Here is a 12,704-nt window from a genome sequence, read left to right on the forward strand (position 1 = left end):
TCGGGGGTTGAATGACATCACGGTCAAGAACAAGTATCCCCTGCCCTTGATGAGTTCTGCCTTCGACTCCTTACAGGGTGCTACGGTGTTCACCAAGCTAGACCTACGCAATGCGTATCACATGGTCCGGATCAGAGAGGGAGACGAGTGGTTGACGGGTTTCAATACACCGATGGGTCACTTCGGTATCAGGTGATGCCGTTTGGACTGACCAATGCTCCAGCGGTATTCCAGAGTATGGTGAACGGCGTCCTGAGAGATATGATCGGTCTCTTTGTGTTTGTTTACCTGGATGACATTCTGATCTTCTCGAAGGAACCTTCCGACCACGTCCAGCATGTCCGGCAGGTTCTGCAGCGATTGTTGGAGAATCGCCTGTTCGTGAAGGCCGAGAAGTGCGAGTTTCACGCCCACACGACATCCTTTCTCGGGTACATCATCTCCAGGGGAGAGATTAGGATGGACCAGGAGAAGGTTAGAGCGGTTCTGGAATGGGCCCAGCCCGGTACGAGATTGCAGCTCCAGAGATTTTTGGGGTTTGCGAATTTCTACCGCAGATTCATCCGGGATTACAGCCGTGTGGCCGCTCCGTTAACGGCCTTGACTTCCAGTATCAGGAGCTTCAAGTGGAATCCGGAGGCGGATCGAGCGTTTCTGGATTTGAAGAGGCGATTCACCAACGCACCGATTCTCTCTCAACCGGACACGGACCGTCAGTTTGCCGTTGAAGTGGGCGCGTCCGATGTGGGAGTTGGCGCCATCCTGTCGCAGCGATGCTCCACGGACAGTAAACTCCATCCCTGCGCCTACTACTCTCGTCGCCTTTCGCCTGCGGAGAGGAATTACGATGTGGGTAACCGGGAGCTTCTCGCGGTGAAACTTGCCTTGGAGGAGTGGCGCCACTGGTTGGAGGGGCGGAGCAGCCGTTTATTGTCTGGACTGACCACAAGAATCTTGCTTACGTGCAATCGGCTAGACGTCTCAACTCCCGTCAGGCCAGGTGGTCGTTGTTTTTCGGACGATTCAATTTTTCCCTGACGTTCCGACCTGGATCTAAGAACGGCAAGGGACGCCTTGTCTCGGATGTTCTCCAAGACGGAGGAGAGTGGGTCCAAGACCGAGACAATTCTCCCCCGGAACTGCGTCGTGGGAGCTGTTAGGTGGAAGATTGAGGAGGAGGTGATGGCGGCTCTTCGGACGCAGCCCGGTCCCGGTAACGGTCCATCCGGTCGGTTGTTTGTGCCTGAGTCGGTTCGTCCCTGCGGTCCTCAAATGGTCCCACGCCAGCAAGATGGCTTGTCACCCTGGCGTGGCTCGGACGATGGCGTTTCTTCGCAGACGTTTTTGGTGGCCTGCCATGGCCGAGGATACTCGGGGTTATGTTGCTGCCTGTCCAGTGTGTGCGCAGAATAAGAGTACCAATCGGCCCAGCTCTGGACTACTTCACCCCCCTTCCTATTCCCCGGCGACCATGGTCGCATCTGGCCCTGGACTTTGTCACTGGGTTGCCCGCTTCTGAGGGAACACGGTCGTTCTGACTATCGTGGACAGATTCAGCAAGTTCGCCCACTTTGTGCCTATTGCCAAGCTTTCCCTCTGCCTCGGAGACGTCCGAGATCCTGGTTAGGGGAGGGTTTCAGGGTCCACGGGTTGCCCAGTGATATCGTTTCCGACCGTGGCCCTCAGTTTACCTCTGCTGTCTGGAAGTCCTTCTGTTTGGCCATTGGAGCTACAGTCAGTCTCACATCTGGTTTTCACCCCCAATCTAATGGTCAGGCGGAGAGAGCCAACCAGAAGATGGAATCCACGCTACGCTGCCTGGCCTCTTCCAACCCCACCTCCTGGGTCTCTCAGTTGCCTTGGGTTGAGTATGCCCACAATACTCTCCCCTACATCTGCCACTGGGATGTCTCCCTTCCAGTGCCTGTATGGCTACCAACCTCCCTTGTTCCCTTCTCAGGAGAAGGAGCTCTCAGTGCCTTCTGTTCAGGCCCATATTAGTCGTTGCCACCGGACCTGGCATCGGGCCAGAAAGGCACTCCTTAGAGTTTCGGACCGGTATCAGCTCCAGGCGAATCGTCGCCGGATCCCCGCTCCCACCTACACCATCGGAGATAGGGTCTGGTTGGCCACGGGGATCTTCCTTTACGGACTGAGTCTAGGAAGTTGTTACCCGAGTTCATTGGTCCGTTTGTGGTGGAGAAGGTGATCAATCCGGTGGCAGTTCGACTCAAACTCCCGAGGACGCTCAGAGTCCATCCCACCTTTCATGTCTCCTGCCTCAAGCCTGTTTTCCTCAGTCCTCTGTTGCCTCCTCCGCCTCCTCCTCCTCCCCTCGGATGATCGGAGGTGGTCCTGCCCTACACGGTGCGACGCATCATGGATTCCAGACGGCGGGGCCGGGGTTTCCAGTATCTCGTGGACTGGGAGGTATGGTCCTGAAGAGAGGAGTTGGATTCCGCGGCGACAGATCCTAGATGCTGACCTCATCCGTGACTTCTACCGCCTCCATCCTGGCGCTCCGGGAGTCCGCCCGGTGGCGTTCGTGGAGGGGGTACTGTAACGATCCCGGCAGTCTGAGTCGGGTCCTGTCTGTGGACTAGTTTTTCTGTTCGTGATCTCCAGTTTCCCGAGGGTTCTGGAACGCTCCGGGGAGCTCTCTTGATTTCCGCACCTGCATCCCATCAGCAATCTGCACACCTGGTCCTGATCATCACCCTTCTTAGGCTCTGGCCTAACATCCATTCCCTGCCGGATCGTTAGCCATTAACAGTATGTTTTGCCAGCGTATCAGCCTCAGAGTACTAGCGTTAGTTTTGTTGTTTTTTGCATCTTGTTGACCTGCCTTGTACTTACCTCCGTTTGTTCTGTCTACAGTCATTCTCCCGGAACCTTCACCCAACCCCTGCCGTGCCATCAGTTCATCTGCTACTTCACCACCACCTACTCATCTCCGCCACCCGCTCCGTCTACTGGACTATTCTGCATCTTTTCCCTGTAAATAAACACTCTCATTCGTTCAACTCACCTTGTCCTGGTCTGCTTCTGGGTTCGGTCTTAGAGAACCGTGACAATTCTGCACACCACTGTTGTACTGCGCCATTATTTGCCTGTTCGTGACCTGTCCATTAGCTTGCACGATTCTTGCCATTCTGCTTCGACCTCTCATCAACGAGCTGTTTTCCCCCACAGGACTGACGCTGACCAGATGTTTGTTGTTTGTCGCATCATTCTCTGTAAAACCTAGACACTGTCGTGCCTTAAAAGCCCAGGAGGCAGGACGTTTCTGAGATACCACTCAAAATAGCTTAGGTCACTCGTTTTGCCCATTCTAACGATCAATTGAATAGTAACTGAATGCCTCGTTGCCTGTCTGCCTGCTTTATATAGCAAACACGGCCACGCGACTCACTGTCTGTAGGAGCAAACCATTTCCATGAACGGGGTGGTGTACCTAAGTATAAGTCTGAGTATAAGTCTCTAGTCCAGGTGAAGGCCTCTCCTTCAAAAATTAGTCTCCTTCAAAGATTAGAAACACTTTCCCGTAATGACTCATCTAAAGTGGTCATTGAGCCACTACTGAGTATGAGATTGGGATAGCAGGGAATACAATACCACTCTAATAAAAGCAGAGATAGAGAGAGACACAGCAACCACAGTTGGCATAGAGTCAAGTGCTTGGCCTGGTCTGGCAGGTCTGGCAGTGCGAGTATGTGGCTCCATCCCTGCAGGCGTACTGTACATCCTCCCACCCACACCACTGCTCTCTGAAAGAACCAACTGTCTGCAAAACCACACACAGAATTACTCTCTCTGATACCATCACCCATCCTGCCGTTGTATTCACTGGCCTTTTACTCTCATTTTTCCTCTTCCTTCTCCTCCCCTCTCTCTCTCTGTCTTATTTCATTCTCCTCTCTGCCAAGAACTTAATGACACTGCAGAGCTGACTCGTTGCCATGGGAACAGGCTCCTGATTGGCTAGTGTGGGCAGAGGGAGAGTTGGGAATGAGTGTGTGGATCAAAGGGAGGCTCTTGCTGAGGCTGGGGGGCGAGGGGCAGTTAGTAACGTGTGTAGTACAATGAACCAAATAGAAAAAAACACTACTTTTCCCCACTGGTTTTCTGGAGGCACTGACATTCCTGTAGTAGTCTACTAGCCACTCAATCACACAGTGCATTCCTGATACTGTAGCACTCATTCATTTTCACTTACTTTTCATGAGATTGTGGTCAACACTAATGTCATTCCATCTGATAAGGATGGGCGTATCTGATTTCAGTAAGACACAAAACAGATCTCTATAGCCTACTGGACAATAACATACAATGTCTACAATATGTCTACAGTATGTCTACAGTATGTCTACAGTACGCAGAAAACACAGGAGCTTTATCAGAGGCATGGTTAGAACTTCTATTATAACTAGGGACATGTGTTTTGCACAATCATGTGACATAGCAAGAATTTATCCTGTATTTTAAGCCTTATCCAAAAATGAATTACACCAAAAATGAAAGCAATTGTCTGAGGATGGTGCTGGATCTGACTTAAAAAGAAAATGGGACAGTTTGTTGAAAAAGCTTTAAATAACGGTTAAAATCCAGGCATATCATATGATTGCGCAAAATACAGGGCCCTAATTAGAACATACATACAAACACACACACAAACACACACACTACCATAGACTGTGAGGGTTTGCCGTCTTGGTGAAAGTGGCGCTCCACATAGTCTGAGGACAGGAGGTGGCTGTAGAGAGAAAACACACAGAAACACCTCTGTTATTGTGACAGACACCCTCTCATAAACTATACCTCAAGCCAAGCTCCTACACTATGTCTAAGACAACAAGGCATATCCTTTATGTTTACGGTTTATCCTCTTTCTCTGTAGTCTGTTCTGTTTGTGAATAGATATGCAGTCCCCCCCTCTCTCTTTCTGTCTCCTTCCTGTCTCTCTCTCTAGTCTCTCTAGGGTGGTTAGCTGTACTGATGGAGCTCTCAGGGTCTCTGTGTCCCTAATGCTCCACTACACACTTGATCATGTGTCATAAATGGAAGGAGCAAAGTGTATTTGCTAATGGTAGCGGTTATGGCAATGCCAATGTTGATGACTGTGGCGATTAAGAAAATACGGACTGATGGAAATGGATGTGGCGAATACGCCGATCAAGATGATAAATCAAAATTGTGCACAAATCAAATCTACTCACTGGTTTAACTCCAGGTCCAGGGTGAAGGTGTGTCCAAAGGCTTCCACCTGGAAACAACTCTGGGCCAAATGGACTGTCTTAAATAGTAAGAGAGAGAGAGAGAGACAGAGAGAGAGACAGAGAGAGAGACAGAGACAGAGAGAGAGAGAGAGAGAGAGAGAGAGAGAGAGAGAGAGAGAGAGAGAGAGAGAGAGAGAGAGAGAGAGAGAGAGAGAGAGAGAGAGAGAGAGAGTGAGAGAGAGAGAGAGAGGGGGGGGGGAGGGGGAGAGAGGGGAAGGGTGAGAGGGAGGGAGAGAGAGAGGGGAAGGGAGAGAGGGGAAGGGAGAGAGAGAGAGAGAGAGAGAGAGAGAGAGAGAGAGAGAGAGAGAGAGAGAGAGAGAGAGAGAGAGAGAGAGAGACATTACAGGAATAACCACTTAAAAGTAAACCACTCTAATAGCAGTTCACCCGTTTGGTGAGTCACAATGGCAGCTATCAACCTTTAAGAAGTATAACAAACAAAAATACATAAAGACATTTCTGCTAGCACAATACTGCATATGTATCAAAAGCAATTTAGCAGCTAACATAGTTGGATTGATAAAGTGTCCAGTGATTTGGCTGGACTGATTCCATTCCAACATGCATTACTGACGCCATCCAGGAAGTGCATTTGTGTTCAGTGATAGAGATGCAAGGGCAGAGGGTTTACAGGCTTTAAATATCCATCTACATTAAGCTGGTGTGAAGCCAATGTGTCCATACTGTCAGCTGCCAAAAAACTGAGAGGTAAGAAAGCAAGGAGGAGCTTTACTGGCTGCCAGAGATTTATAGCTGTCAAAACACAGTGTTGCAAGCACAAACAGTGCCAGCGTTCAATCCCATGCCACAGTAATTCAGTCTGCAGGATACAGGCTGCAGTGAATCACTGGACTTTCACTGAGACAAGTCTCCCATTCGGAAATCATTCCCTCCAATCATTTCACACAACTCAACTTCAGCTGGAGCAAGGAGAGGGTAGTTCTGCTGCTTGGCTCAAGGAAGGACTAAAATGTGGTGTCATGGATATCAATCCAAGGATTTTCGTGTGAAGTAATCAAGACTGTTTATTTTGGTAAATCAATAGATTAATAGATTTGTTTGAATCCATCAGTATTTATCAGCCCTGAATTATAACACCCCTCAGGATATTTAGGTGGTAACCAGCAACACCCTGTCTGTGAGACCAAGGCATCTTGATACTGTTCTAACCCCAATGTCATTACTCAGGGAACCTTGTCATAGCAGGTTCATTACTCAGTAACAACCAGTGATTTTAAATAACTATTTGAAATGTGCACATGCTGTAGAAAGATATATCTTCACTTCCAGTCCATTGATAAGGAAAGCCACTTGTAAAAACAGTAGGCTATACAACTTGGAATCAAAAGTTAACCCTATGGAATAGTTGATCAATCCATGAGTCAGAACGACAGCTAGGAATATTCCATCTAAACTTGTTTAGAATTCTCTGTAAAAAAATTAAGAACTTATGACTACAGAAAAAACTACTGAGGATAAAAATAAATTAAATGTAACCAACAGAATCCTCCTAATTAAGTAAAAATATCACTCTATACCAATTATACCACTTCTCAAAAACAACTCCAAAAACAACAACACCGGGTTTTTGCACGATCTCCATCTAAATACCCATGAGCCTCTTTAAATATTTCAATCACATCACACGGTAGGTTAAACCAATCAGTGTAATCAGAGCGAGATTTATCTCCAGATGAGTGTAATGATTCTCTCAACCAACTCAACACTCAACCCACCAGAGGGATATACTACAAAGCAGGATCAATAAATTAGCCAGCTAACTTTGATAAACAACCAGAAATAACTATTGATTTTTTGATTCATTAAGAAAGCTAAACTTAGAAATGTGTTTTGGTTGTTGAGTCAATTACACCATGCCCATTTCAAGCTTATCCTTTAAAATATAAAATAAATATATATATATATATATATATATATATATATATATATATATATATATATCAGAATATTTAGGCAAGTTAGCTGGCTAACTCATTGATCTCTGGTGTCCCATTGAAGGATGTAGACCTACATAGAACCTCACCCTCCATCCCACGTACACCTTACTCTTCAGAGACAGAGAGAGGGTGTATGAAGATAAAGAAAGAGAGGGGGTTGGAGGGTGAGGTAGAGTGTAGGGTCTGAGAGAGAGAGAGAGAGAGAGAGAGAGAGAGAGAGAGAGAGAGAGAGAGAGAGAGAGAGAGAGAGAGTAAGAGATAGAAGAAAAAAAAAAGTGGGTGATTTTGTACCAGTGGAGTTTTTGGCCCAAGTAGCACTTCTCACACAGGCCTGTTGAATCATTGATGGGGACATACTTCAACACACCATTGAATAATAGAGGAATGGAGGAGAGAGGAGCTCTCCATGAGAGATCTGAATGTTTCACCACACAGAGCCTTTTATCATGCGAGGAGATGAGGCCAAGCAGTTAAAAATCACATTCACACAACAGGCTTCTGTTTCAGATCTCTTTCAGATACTCTTGTCTCCGGTGGACTGTAATTATGAATATGTGGCATGGGGTGGCATAGTGGGGGAGTACAGTAGGTCAGAAGGTTTTGGGTTCAAGTCCCAGATATTGTGCCCCAACATAGGGTGTAATGCCTGTTGGTTACAGTTAAATACAGTGGGGAAAAAAAGTATTTAGTCAGCCACCAATTGTGCAAGTTCTCCCACTTAAAAAGATGAGAGAGGCCTGTAATTTTCATCATAGGTACACGTCAACTATGACAGACAAAAAATAGAAAAAAAATCCAGAAAATCACATTGTAGGATTTTTAATGAATTTATTGGCATATGATGGTGGAAAATAAGTATTTGGTCAATAACAAAAGTTTCTCAATACTTTGTTATATACCCTTTGTTGGCAATGACACAGGTCAAACGTTTTCTGTAAGTCTTCACAAGGTTTTCACACACTGTTGCTGGTATTTTGGCCCATTCCTCCACGCAGATCTCCTCTAGAGCAGTGATGTTTTGGGGCTGTCGCTGGGCAACACAGACTTTCAACTCCCTCCAAATATTTTCTATGGGGTTGAGATCTGGAGACTGGCTAGGCCACTCCAGGACCTTGAAATGCTTCTTACGAAGCCACTACCTTCGTTGCCCGGGCGGTGTGTTTGGGATCATTGTCATGCTGAAAGACCCAGCCACGTTTCATCTTCAATGCCCTTGCTGATGGAAGGAGGGTTTCACTCAAAATCTCACGATACATGGCCCCATTCATTCTTTCCTTTAACGGATCAGTCGTCCTGGTCCCTTTGCAGAAAAAACAGCCCCAAAGCATGATGTTTCCAACCCCATGCTTCACAGTAGGTATGGTGTTCTTTGGATGCAACTCAGCATTCTTTGTCCTCCAAACATGACGAGTTGAGTTTTTACCAAAAAGTTATATTTTGGTTTCATCTGACCATATGACATTCTCCCAATCCTCTTCTGGATCATCCAAATGCACTTCAGACGGGCCTGGACATGTACTGGCTTAAGCAGGGGGACACGTCTCGCACTGCAGGATTTGAGTCCCTGGCGGCGTAGTGTGTTACTGATGGTTGGCTTTGTTACTTTGGTCCCAGCTCTCAGCAGGTCATTCACTAGGTCCCCCCGTGTGGTTCTGGGATTTTTGCTCACCGTTCTTGTGATCATTTTGACCCCCACGGGGTGAGATCTTGCATGGAGCCCCAGATCGAGGGAGATTATCAGTGGTCTTGTATGTCTTCCATTTCCTAATAATTGCTCCCACAGTTGATTTCTTCAAACCAAGCTGCTTACCTGTTGCAGATTCAGTCTTCCCAGCCTGGTGCAGGTCTACAATTTTGTTTTTGGTGTCCTTTGACAGCTCTTTGGTCTTGGCCATTGTGAAGTTTGGAGTGTGACTGTTTGAGGTTGTGGACAGGTGTCTTTTATACTGATAACAAGTTCAAACAGGTGCCATTAATACAGGTAACGAGTGGAGGACAGAGGAGCCTCTTAAAGAAGAAGTTACAGGTCTGTTGAGAGCCAGAAATCTTGCTTGTTTGTAGGTGACCAAATACTTATTTTCCACCATAATTTGCAAATAAATTCATTAAAATCCTACAATGGGATTTTCTGGATTTTTTTTCTCAATTTGTCTGTCATAGTTGACGTGTACCTATGATGAAAATTACAGGCCTCTCTCATCTTTTTAAGTGGGAGAACTTGCACAATTGGTGGCTGACTAAATACTTTTTTGCCCCACTGTATATATACTAAACAAAAATCTAAACGCAACATGGAACAAATTTCAAAGATTTTACTGAGTTACAGTTCATATAAGGAAATCAGTCAGTTTAAATAAATGAATTAGGCCCTAATCTATGGCTTTCACATGACTGGGAATACAGATATGAATTTGTTGGTCACAGATGAATGTAGAGGCGTGGATCAGAAAACCAGTCAGTATCTGGTGTGACCACCATTTGCCACATGCAGCGTAACACATCTCCTTAGCATAGAGTTGATCAGGCTGTTGATTGTAGCCTGTGGAATGTAGTCCCACTTCTCTTCAACGGCTGTGTGAAGTTGCTGGATATTGGCGGGAACTGGAACACGCTGTCGTACACGTTGATCCAGACTCCAGAGCATCCCAAACATGCTCGATGGGTGACATGTCTGGTGAGTATGCAGGCAATGTTTTAACTGGGACATTTTCAGCTTCCAGGAATTGTGTACAGATCCTTGTGACATGGGGCCATGCATTATCCTGCTGAAGCGGATGAATGTCACGACAATGGGCATCAGGATCTTGTCACGGTATTTCTGTGCATTCAAATTGCACAGAAATATTGACAACAGAAAACTACGCGCCCACACGGCACCATACTGCGGTTGTGAAGCCGGTTGGACGTACTTCCGAATTCTCTAAAAACTACGTTGGAGGTGGCTTATGGTAGAGAAATGAACATTAAATTATCTGGCAACAGCTCTGGTGGACATTCCTGCAGTCAGCATGCCAATTGCACGCTCCCTCCAAATTTGAGACATCGGTGGCATTGTGTTGTGTGACAAAACCGCACATTTTAGAGTGGCCTTTTATTGACCCCAGCACAAGGTGCACCTGTGTAATGATCATGCTGTTTAATCAGCTTCTTGATATGCCACACCTGTCAAGTGGATGGATTATCTTGGCAAAGGAGAAATGCTCACTAACAGGGATGTAAACAAATTTGTGCATCAAATTTGAGAGAAACACGTTTCTTGTGCATATGGAACATTTCTGGGATCTTCTATTTCAGCTCATGAAACATAGGACCAACACACATGTTGCGTTTACATTTTTGTTCAGTGTGTATATATATATATATATATATATATATATATATATATATATATATATATATATATATATATATATATATATATATATATATATATATATATATATATATATATATATATATATCAGTTGCTGTTTTGCAAGACCAGAAAGGACTTGGTGGTCATTATCTGATGCTGGTTAATAAAGGGCAAACTTAGTGGGCTTAGAGGTTGCAGCAAACCACCTCCCTTCACTGTCATTCAGTGAGGGCAGAGCATGTGGCACAGAGTACTGCATTGCTCTTGACCAACTGGCAGAGGTGCGCCAGACATACAGCAGGAGAGAGCCAGTGGGTCTTGCATCAATTAGTCACACCCAAACCAGGTTTCTGACTAAGAATGGCTTTATCCCTCAGTGCAGACACAAGCTAGCTGAAGACACCTGGAGGTTCAGAGTAAGAAAAGCACACCTGCCAGTCACAGAGTGGAAGTTAGGGCAATATGGAACTGACAATAGGCTTGTGCAGTTTGGGATGGATCTCATGATAAACTTAGTAAACAAGAGACAGGCCAAAACAGGCAAGAAAGGGTTCGCACAAATAATTTGGGTGGGGAGAAACCATTAGTTTAAATAATGAACTGGGAATGTAATACAAGAGAGGGAATGCAAGAGAGGGAAAGGAAACGAATAAATAACTCCAATAAAAACAGGTTGCCACACCCACTTCTCCATTATAGACAGAGGTCTATACTTACCGAGGTGCCTCCCGTGGTATTCTTCACGCGGGTATCCAAATAGCCGTGGGACATTTCTTCCTCCGACTCCATCTGCTGCACCAGCCGCTTTGGATAGGTGACTTCGGCCGCAATGTCGCTGCTGTCTCCCTGCTCCTCTGGCGAGAACCAGTCCCACAAACTCGCATCCCGCACCAAAGTCGACCTGCCCCCGCCTGTAACGCGGGAGACCGGGTATAACATGAGGGGTTTGAGTCGACCTGATAACTGCCAACTTTAAACCCCACACAGATTATCACACAGAAAAACGATAATTGTTTTTAAAATGATATTTGACATAAATAGGCTGATATGGCACCGCGTCAGGCGCTGGTTCTACGCGCGAGCCCTGGATGTAGGGGCAATAGCGCTGCGGTGAAAATGTGTTGATGCAGCAAATCTACGGCATCCGTAGAACTGGAAGGGAGAGGGATCTTAAAAACACTACGTTCTTGGCACATAGGCAACTATCTCCAGCTGCGCGCTACCACCACACACACTATTGTAGACTAGTCTACAGAGGAAGAAGTGATTGCAGATGCAAAAATTGGGAATAGCCTACATTGGGCAGGGGTAAACTTGGAAATGAAAAGGGTGCTTCCCCCCTCTCCCGTCATCCCTCTTACCTGACACCGCAAGCCTCTCGCCCACTGCAGCAAAGACAAAGCACCACACCGCCAGCATGATGTTCACATATTCCCCCGAATTAACATCGAGTGCGTTACAATGTAACAGGCGCAGACAAAAAGAAAACCGACGCTCAAACGATTATGGCGAGAGAGAAAAAACACCGAGTGAATCTGGTTGACAGCTGATGCTCGTCCCCTCATCTCCCCGTTCAGCTCGTAGCCTACAGTCTCACCGATATCAGGCAATGTAATTAAATAGCCTATCACTAAATGAAGAAACAAATAGGCCTAATAGCCTATGCCAGAGCCGATCAATATTGGAATTGACATATTAGCCTAGATTATGTAGAATAGGTCAAATGGGGAGATTTGAGTGCACGTATGCATAAATCCTACAGGATTGTGCGTGTGTAAGCTGTATCTATGCATGAGTGTATGCGAATCTGCGGTATGTGGAAATGGTAGATATAAAATGAACAGAATTGCTTTGGGTCTGCGGTGATGAGGACACGTGGGACCATAGTACCCTCCCCTCATTCTATCTCCAAGCGTCCTCCCGTTGCCATGCAGTTCTCCAGCGGCACAAGAGATGATGCGACAACCTGGGTACCAAGGTGCCAATTGAGGTAGACATAGTAGGGTTCTGTGTGTTCATTCATTTTCTATCAGGATTTATGAATGGCAAGAGTCAATACGAGTAATTCATGAAGATTCTGAACAGATAGGTCCATGGATGGATGAGGTGGGAAAA

The 12,704-nt window shown here is 46.1% G+C and overlaps 1 pseudogene; it reads right to left on the reverse strand.

Annotated features, from left to right (window-relative positions):
• Nucleotides 1-12,422, reverse strand: part of LOC123482604 — a 30,349-nt pseudogene extending 17,927 nt beyond the window's left edge.
• Nucleotides 12,423-12,704: the final 282 nt, after the last annotated feature.

The sequence above is a fragment of the Coregonus clupeaformis genome, chromosome 35 (assembly GCF_020615455.1).
Source record: "Coregonus clupeaformis isolate EN_2021a chromosome 35, ASM2061545v1, whole genome shotgun sequence".
Lineage (NCBI taxonomy): Eukaryota > Metazoa > Chordata > Actinopteri > Salmoniformes > Salmonidae > Coregonus > Coregonus clupeaformis.